We start from the raw sequence: 9,893 nt of genomic DNA on the forward strand, positions 1-9,893 counted from the left end.
AAGTATTGTTGGACAGGGTTAATCTGCTAATCATACATAACTGTTGATTTATGTGTGATTTATATGTAATCTACAGTAATAGTTGTGCTTTTCCATTTGCAGATCACACCTACACTCCTTTTAAAGTGTAACAAAATTATTGAATAATGCAGCTTACCAGCTCTGAATTCATTTTTTTACCTTTATTTTTACCTGGTGGTAAGTGACAACGTACAATCACTGTATTAAATCTATAGAGAACCAGTGTTGTCACTTTGGGGCAGGAAATGTGGAAGGATTACAAAACAACATGTTCTCCTTATCTATATAAAATATGGGGGAATGTTTTGTAGTCCAAATAAGTAACTGTAGCAGACAGCTGAGAATATAGATTAGCAATGGTAGAGTTCACATGAAGGTATTAGCTCACAACAGACCTATTATTCAGTAAACTTTGGTAAGCAGGGTGTAAACAAAACATGGGGCTAAGCAGAATAGAAGGCACAGAAGCTCTGATCATAGACACCTGGGAGAAGAAGTAATGTTGATTTTAGACTATGAAGGTAAAAAGTGTAGGTCAAATAGAGGCTTAACACTGGAGCAATGGAGTGCATGGGATAAGTTAGAGTCTAAAGCTGCGTACACACATGCAATAATTATCGTTAGAAACGAACGACTAACGACCGTTCATACAATAATCGTTAACAATAAAAGTGCAGGATTGACCAACGACGCCCATTAGCGAGGAAAGTGGCTGGAAACGAACGACCGTCCCGGCTGATCTGATTGCGCAGCGATTGCTCGCTATCTATTATGTGTACAGTCCTTCAGTGAACGTGAATATTCTAATCATGCGCGATGAACGAACGTTCATTGCAGGGTGCTTCACTGTGTGTATGTGTACATGGGTGAAGCACCCTGCAATGAACGTTCATTCGTTCACGTTTGTGTGTATATATCTATATATGTGTATATATATATATATATATATATATATATATACACATATACATACACATATTTATATATCTGTGTATATATGTATGTCTGTATGTATATATATATATGTATGTGTATATTTTGGTCAGTTTCCAGTGCTGTTCTCCATCCTTCCTCTTCTGTGTAAGTTTCCAGCGCAGTTCAATTTAAAAACGTACCTGGCAGTCAAGTATTAATAAATGACACAATGTTTTTTTTTTTTAAAAAAGTTTTATTACTATTCATTACTAAACATAAAACCATAAAAAAGAATAAATAGAAAATAAAAAAGTATTTTCTACTGGGCTTGCTGCATCTCCTTTTTGAGAGCTTTCATGTCCGTTGTTGCATGCCTCAGTGCCTTGGACAGTTTCTGCAGGTTTTTTTGAAGGGCGACTATCTTTGCCATCAATTTTTTCTTGGATACAACACCTGTGTTGGTAAAAAAGATACATATTAAGTACACAGATATTGTAAAGGTAAGCTGACACATAGATATGACACATTTTTTTTTGCTTGCACAATATATGAATGCTTACCAACAGATTTTGGTGCTCCTCAAACATCTGACACTCCATCTGGACTGATGTGTCCTGCTCGGGGGTTTCCTGCTCTCCCCCTCCCTCTGGAATAACATCATGAGATAAAGAAGCCAAACTTGTGTAGAGAAAAAAGAATCAGTTAAATTACACACAATCATATTCAAACTATCTCACTACTGTTTTGGTGCATACCTGTGTCAATATCCAGTGGTGAGGTACACACTAGTTCCTCCTCTCTAACCTCTGTAGGGAAAACCAAATTAAACTCTGCAGAAAAAATATAAGTATATTTAACATGCATATTTAAGCTTAAATATATAACAATATCCTACCTTCTACCTCTGGCTCTAATGGCTGTTGATGTGCCTCCCTAGCAGCAAGCCTTTTTTCTTTTAACGCACGTCGCCCTAATTAAAAAAAAAAGCAATGTAATAAAGAAAAAATAAATAAATAAAACAAAAGGCAAAAAAAAATAATTATTGAAAAAAATAAATTAAATCAAAAAAGTAATAAAAATAAAATAATAGATAAAACAAAATACAAAAAATAAATTTATTTGTACTCAAGTTTTTTTGGCAAAGTACATCCAACATGACCCTTCTCTGTTTTTCAAGTCTGACCACCGCTTTCTGAGCTGGTGCTTTTAACGGAGAACCCTAAATTTGTCCTCCAACCTGCTCTGCACAGTCTCCAAAATTAGATCCTTCCTAGCATTTGGAGTAATGAGCCCTCCTGCCATCATAATCTTTCTTCTTCAGAATGGCCACCGTCAGCTCCATCTCCTCATGTGTCATTGGTGATGCTCTCCTTGGAAGGCTGTGTCTTGGCTGTGGCATCTCTCCCAAGTATGACAGTATATCATGTGACGGGAAGTGACTGGACATGCAAGGTGTGCTGGGAAATCTGCAGCCCGTACAAGGTCATCCAGGTGTGTTCGTCTGAACATTTGATCGTACGATTATTTTGGAACAAACATTTTTAGAAGGTAGGTGATGCTGCTTTGCCTGTCCTTGTACTTGTACTCCATTTCAGTGTGTAGTGGTGTAAGTTAACTAATGATAATTGATGTTCTATGTGTTTTGCAGAGATCATGGCCTAAGATGCATTCAACAACCCAAACTTTATGCGTGAGTTCATTGAGACCTACAGATCCTATCCCTGTCTTTGGAAGCCGAAGTCTGGGGAGAATGCAAACAGGTACCTAAAGATAAAGGCGAATAAAACTTGCGCACCGTGTTAAAAAAAAATTGAACAATATGAAGGCTTCAAAGCGGTCAGGTGCTGCCTCAGAGGATGTATATGTACCTAAATTATGGTACTTTAACCCCTTGTCTTTCACCACGGATCAAGATGAAGGTCCTCCATCGGTGTGCAGCCTGGAAGAAAAGAACAAGGATGCAGGGGAAATTTAGGAAAACACAGGCAGGACTAATATTAAAACCAGGAAAACCTTAATACAGATTTTTATTGCAGTCCAACAAACATTGTGGTGTAAAGAATAAAATGTCATGTGATCCTGCCATTCCACTGCTCCAGTGGTGTTGAAGAACTGCAAGTACTTGTTTCAGTTTTCTTTAGCCGACACTAAAGCATTCTTAGGTACTGCAAGCTGTAGGTCCACTAGACCGTTGAATTGGTTACTGCTTTCACCCTGTGCTACTGTAGCACAATCTTGCTCCATTACAGGAGCAAACGATGCACTGCAATTATTGCAATGTAGAAAGTTATGCAGCAAGCAGCAAGCAAAGACTACCTTGTCACTTTTGTCCATGTGCAGATTGATAGCAGTATGGAATATTCTGAAGCGATTTGCTAGAACACCGAATGCATTCTTAACCACCCTCCTGACTTGAGACAACCTGTAATTGAAAATTTTTTTCTGTTGGTCCAAATTCTTCTGAGGGTATGGTTTTATTACGTTGTCATGTAATGCAAATGCTTATTCTGCAACAAACACAAATTTCATTCCCTCTACAGTTTGGCTGTTTCTAGGAAGGTGCAGTTGCTTGTTCATCAGCTTCAACTAAAACAAATTCATAACGGGGATTCACTATTGCCATGAGCACAATGCTGAAAAACCCCTTATAGTTGTAATAGAACGATCCACTGTCTGCAGGTGGGGGAAAGTCTGAAATGATGGCCAGCCAGCCATTCCTCAGGTGTATGAGGAAACTAAAAGGAGAACAAAAGAAGAGTTAATATACATAATAATATGTTCTCTTTATATGTTCTATTTATATTTCTTGCAGACTTCCTCCTCCAGTGACCTAATAGAGAGTTCACCTGCTGCAACAACCTGTCAGATGACTTCAAACCTTAGTCAAAAAAGGATTGGAAAAGAAAGCAAGAGGAGCTGGAAAAAAAGCAAACTTTGCAGCAAGCTATGGCCATACTAAACCAAATAGAGGATCAATTTGATGGATTTGGCTTCAGCATTGCTGTTTAACTTAGGCTGATGTCCCCAGATAGCATGTGCTGTGGAGCTGATTGTGATTGGTGCACCAATTAAACCCACAATACCCTACTTATTCCTTCCCCACTCCATACCCGCAGCCTCACCCTTCTCTTCTTCTCAACTCTTCTCTTCTTCTGTACCTAACTACACTCTGCGCCACTTATATGAGCCACGTCATTGCCCTTCCTCAGTTCAGATAATTGACTATAGTTTTGTCAATGAAAGCCACCAATATTTGGAATTATAGCGAGTGTGTCACAACTTTTTATTGCATTTATATTGTTGTTAACATTGTTAAAATTGTTATTTATTACACGCTTATGTATTTTTAATAATACTTTTTAATGTGTTATAGTCTTACTAAAAAATTGCACTTTGCTAAATAAATGTATCTTTTTTTATAAAGCGAATTTGTAAATTTGATTTAATGATTGTATGGGCACCTACCTTCATGTACCGTATTTTTTGCCGTATAAGACGCACTTTTTCTTCCCCAAAACTGGGGGGGAAAAGTTGGTGCGTCTTATACGACAAATGTGTTATAAAATAATTAAAATAAGATACTCACCCGATACCTGATCCTGCGTGTGTCTCCTCTCCTCGCTGGCTGCAGCGTGTGTCTCCTCCTGGCTGCAGTGCAGAGCAAAAGAAGCCGGCACATCCCTGCCCTAACTGCCGTACAGTGGAAAAAAAGGTAAGAACGGCACAGAGTGATCAGAAGGGGAATTTGAATGGCAGAGTGATCAGAAGGGGAATTTGAATGGCAGAGTGATCAGAAGGGGAATTTGAATGGCACAGAGTGATCAGAAAGGGGATTTGAATGGCACATGAGTGATCAGAAGGGGAATACCGGTATGAATGGCACATGAGTGATCAGAAGGGGAATAATCTTTCAGAATCTTTTTTTTTAGATTTTCCTCCTTCAAAATTGGGTGCGTCTTATATTCCGGAGCGTCTTATACGGCGAAAAATACGGTGCTCATCTTGCAAGCTGTCGATAATTGCTGCACACGTCTCGCGGATGATATGACCCATTGCTTGTGGTAAAATCCCAGTGGAGAACTTTCCGTGGCAAACAACCTCTGCTCAGCTGTTATGGACTTTTTCATGAAGGTATCTTGTTTCTTCAGAGTAGGTCCCACTGTGAAAAGTATTTATGGAAACACACATCTGACATCTGAAGGTAAATTTTGGAGTCATCTGGTGATGTCAGGCGCAGTTTCCATAGCAGATTCTCATGCGAAATGTTGTCTCTGTCCAACAACCAATCTTTACACCATACCCAGCGCTTCTTCACATCTTTCACATCATCTTCAGGTGCAATTCTGCAATAAAATAACATTGTAATCTTTCTGATCACTTGTCCCTGTTCTGTTGCATCTTTTTTTCCCCAGGTTTGCTGATTTTCAGCTACCTTGATTGGCTAGGCTGGGAAACCCAGAATATCCCAGCATGGTACGTTGAGCTAGGCATGCAGCTTTTTTTTTTAAAGCAGACCTAAACTAAAATTTTTACCATTTGTAAAAGGATAGGCAACCCTTTTATATAAGGTAAAAATTACCCTCTTGTTTTGGGGGGAGGGGTTTAAGTGCCTTTTTTAATAAACAAGGGTAAATCCCCTCTCTTTCTGTCTTTATTGCTGCAGCCATAAAGACAAAATGGGGGCGCAGAGCCTCCAGGGATACATATGCCATGCACCTCAGGAAGCTTCCGGCTTCTCCTTCTGCGCATGCCCTATCTTGAGCATGCACAAAAAGAGCTCTTTCTTCAACAGGGTATATGTAATAAGTATATAAAATGCTCACCCATTTCCCATCTATGTTACCCGATCTTGCGCCTGAACAGTGCAAGATCAGGTAACGCGAGAAGGCAGAAGGCGAGAAGGGAGAGGAGTACGTGGGACCTAATCCAGAAAACCTCCAGAGGGATCGATGGATCTCTGAAGGTAAAGGTGCATTTTTTTTAATTACTTCTGCTTTAATAAAGATATTGAACATGCAGGTCCCTTTCTACAATATAGATCTGTCTACTCATAAATTTTCAAAGTGGAACTATAGTTCTGCTTTAAGAACTTACTGAGAACATCCCAAAACCTTTCAGCTGCATTCAGCCTTTAAAAACTTTACAGAGGTTCCTACCTTTCTCCATTGTATCCTTGACAATTTAGAAACCCTGTAGCACATTTTTTGCCTATCAGATATCAGGTGCCACCTACTGTACTTAATCTCTAAGTTTGCAAAACCTGAAAAGGCATTCTTCACCTTTTTCTGCTTTCGTTTTGTTTTCGTTTCGTATATTTGTTTCTTTCATGCACAAATTCCATTTTTTTGGTTTCTTCCTAGTCCTTCATCTTTATTTCCTTTTCTATTTTTTAAGCCTTCTACTGTTCTCCCCCTCTGTAACTTATTCATTGACAGACACAATGTGCAACTTGGAAAGGCCAGCCACATAAACTGCCTGAACACTGCCAAATTGTGTTTAAAAAAATGCTACATACTGCAGACCAAAGTCATTTTTCTTTTAAAAGCACCTGTTATTAAGGGGTTAAACCAGAGTTCCTGGAGACAGTGCCAAAAGAAGTCAATTTTACACCCAAGACAAAGTGCAGCCCATTACATATATAGTATATGGTGGACTTTAGATCACAAAAATATTAATCTCAGTAGCAAAATTGCTCTTTTGGCCTGACACACCTCTAGATTCCCACTCCACCTTTCTTCTACTCTCTCTAAGTTCCAATAAATAAATATTTTCCATTCCAAACTTATCCATCACATTTAAACCTGGAGTTTAGAGGCCAACTGCTTGATTGTAACATATATACAAGAATAGCTTAAGAATGGAAAAACTTAAACTTCTCCGCTATAATAAATACGCATATTTAATTTACTTCTGCCACGCTTTGTTTTTCTTACTGCACTGAGAAAAACTATTGTTAAGTGACACCATGTAACTAATCTCTATTATTTTTGATGGTCATGTGCTGGTCAAATCTTTTTTCTCTTTCATTAGAAAAGGTTTAGTTAGGGTGAAACAGAAGATACATTTATCACCAAAATTTAAACAACAAAAATCGTAGCTTAAAGTCAATTTCCTGGATGCTTATATTCACTCGTCACATGCTGACAAAACCTTGTTAAATTTGTTTTACTGGCAAAATACAAAAATTATTTGCATTTTTTATTGCAAAAAAGTATATGGTTTTAAAATATGATATTTAGGCTTTAAAGTTCATGGTAGAGTGTTTTTTCTGTGTTTCCTTTCCAAGCATTTTGTAAAAGCAAGAAAAAATGGGAAGGCCAGATCCTGAAGTGCAGTGAATGCAGCAAACACAGCCCCTCAAATAGCTAAGAACTGCCACTTTGAACAAAGAAACATTCCACCAAGGTTGAACCGTCAATTATATCAGAGAGAGAGCCTATTGCCTGTATAATAGCAGGGTGATTTACTAAAGGTGTTATGCTTTTCACTTGAATGAAGTATTTCTCTGTAAGGAAATATTCACTTAGCTTAGTAAATGAGGTGAAACTTCACTATGCAAAGCATACCCAATTATATGCAAGGCAAACTAAAATGCTTGCATATGACTGGAGTGATGTGGCTGAAGTGAAAAGATTAAATTGCTAAGTGGCTTTAAACTTGCTAAAGAATTTAGGCACTTCAGGACAAATCAATTCGTTAGCACAGCCACAGCTCCTCCTCCTTTCTTGTCATAAGCCTTTCATGGCCCTTTCCTCTAATATCTTTCTGTGCTGACCCAGCTACTATGCCCCAGCACTCCCTCCCCTCTTTTGTACCCTTCTATCTAGGAAATACTACAGAGTGACTGGTTTGAGTCTGTTGGTTCTGCTGATTTTACATCCAAGACTCAGCCCCACTCAGCTGCAATCTCAGGCTTTTTGGTCTATATATTGGAGACTTTTACAGGTAAATAACAAGAATAAAAATATGTACAATAAATCTTCTACAAATATTGTAATAGAAAAAATTACCTGCTGGCAGGGATTTATATGGATATATATAAAAAGGTGCACACACACAAACGCCAACCCAACTAAACACACTTTGCTCCCCTGATAATTTCTTTAACCTGTAGCTCTAAAATATGTATGTATCTTTCACCCTTCCTCATTCAGTGCAGTGCTAGGGTCTTGGTCAGCCAAACACCAGGCCTAAGCAATAGATAAATTCAGACCAGATTAAGCTATATTTACCCTACACTTACCTTGTGTTGCAGGCACCACCATGTCTGTGAATGTAGAACCACAAAGAGTGGTGTGCAAAAAAAGATCAAGTATTTTAAATGCTAACTTGTAGTGTTGTCACATGCAATGTGCCTTTAAGGTTATTGAAATTTGACTATACCATAAGATTCAACTCCCTTACACAGTCTCATCACCTTTGCATTTAGTCCTCTCCTCTACTGGGAGTGTTTAATTACTCTCTGTGCTGGCTGCCTCCCCTAACTTCTTTACCTAATGATGTTCCTGGAGGGAGAAGTGAAAAGAAGTACCATAGAGTGTCACTTTATTTCTCCTGGGGGTCCTGATACCACATGCAAGGTTCTTCAAGAAAAAGTTGTTTAAATTACCCTAATGTATTCTGCTACATTGGTGGTGAATATTCTCAGCAAAAATAGAAAGAAACATTACAGAATTTGTGAAACAAGCATATCTTGCATATTTTGGTATTAAACTGGGAGACCAAGATAAGTATTGAGCTCCCCATATGGTATGCAAAACTTGTGTAGAGTGTCTACGTCAGTGGAAAAATTAAAAGTTTGAAATTTGGTGTACCTATGGTATGGCAAGAGCCCAAAAAACCATCATAATGATTGTTATTTTTGTGCTGTGAATGTAAAAAGTTTAAATCGTTACAAGAAAAACAAGTGGGAGTACCCTGATTTGCAGTCAGCAAGACGACCTGTGCCGCATGGTGCTGATGTTCCCATATCAGTGTTCAGTACACTCCCTGATATTCCTGTATCTGACATGGAGGATATACAGGGTTTGGAGTGTAATCCAAGAGTTAGCAGTGGAAGTGAATATGAAGGAAGTGTTTCAAACCAGCAGTTCTCCCAAGAAGAGCTTAATGATTTAAAATGTGACCTAAGTCTGTCAAAACAAGCATCTGAACTCTTAGCATCTTAGGCTAAAGAAAAGAACTGTCTGAGACAAGTTAAAATACCAGTTTATAGGACAAGAGAGGTGACACTCCTCCCATATTTCAGTTAAGATGGAGACTTTGTGTACTGTTGTAACATCCCTGGACTACTAGCCCATATGGGAGTACCAGAATACCGAGCAGAAGACTGGCGGCTTTTCATAGACAGTTCCACTCGAAGTTTGAAATCCGTTTTACTGCATAATGGCAACTGCTATGCATCAATTCCAATTTGTCACTCAACAAAACTTAAAGAATATGAAAATATCAAAATGGTCTTACAAAAGCTTTGCTATCATAAACACCAATGGTCCATATGTATTGATTTAAAAATGGTAAACTTCCTACTTAGACAGCAAAGCGGATACACAATGTAGCCATGTTTCATCTGCTTGTGGGATAGTAGAGCAAAACAGAATCACTGGAAAAAGTGACATGGCTTCCAAGGGAAACCATAAAAAAAGGCGCAGCGAACATCATTAACTACACTACACATAAAGTTTGGATAAATTAAGCAATTTTTTTGAGCGCTGAACAAGGATGGTGATTGCTTCAAATACATTTGTAGATTCTTCACTGGTTTCAGTACTGAAAAATTAAAAGTAGGAATGTTTGATGGACCCTAGATTCGGAAACTGATTCAAAATTCACAAGTTACATGACTGATAACTGAAGCTTTAGCCTGGCACAGCTATGTCATGGTTGTCAAGAACTTCTTGGGTAACCATAAAGCACAAAAGTATAAAGAACTGGTACAAAACATGCTCTTAAACTTT

At 38.3% G+C, this 9,893-nt stretch overlaps 1 long non-coding RNA gene across 1 annotated transcript; it reads right to left on the bottom strand.

The window, feature by feature from the left end:
* Nucleotides 1-1,270: 1,270 nt before the first annotated feature.
* LOC140323608 (uncharacterized) lies at nt 1,271-1,755 on the bottom strand. Its single transcript, XR_011919407.1, has 3 exons — nt 1,692-1,755; nt 1,497-1,614; nt 1,271-1,389 (listed from the first exon to the last, which is right to left on the bottom strand). It is a non-coding gene; the product is annotated as an uncharacterized lncRNA (long non-coding RNA).
* Nucleotides 1,756-9,893: the final 8,138 nt, after the last annotated feature.

The sequence above is a fragment of the Pyxicephalus adspersus genome, chromosome 2 (assembly GCF_032062135.1).
Source record: "Pyxicephalus adspersus chromosome 2, UCB_Pads_2.0, whole genome shotgun sequence".
Taxonomy (NCBI): domain Eukaryota; kingdom Metazoa; phylum Chordata; class Amphibia; order Anura; family Pyxicephalidae; genus Pyxicephalus; species Pyxicephalus adspersus.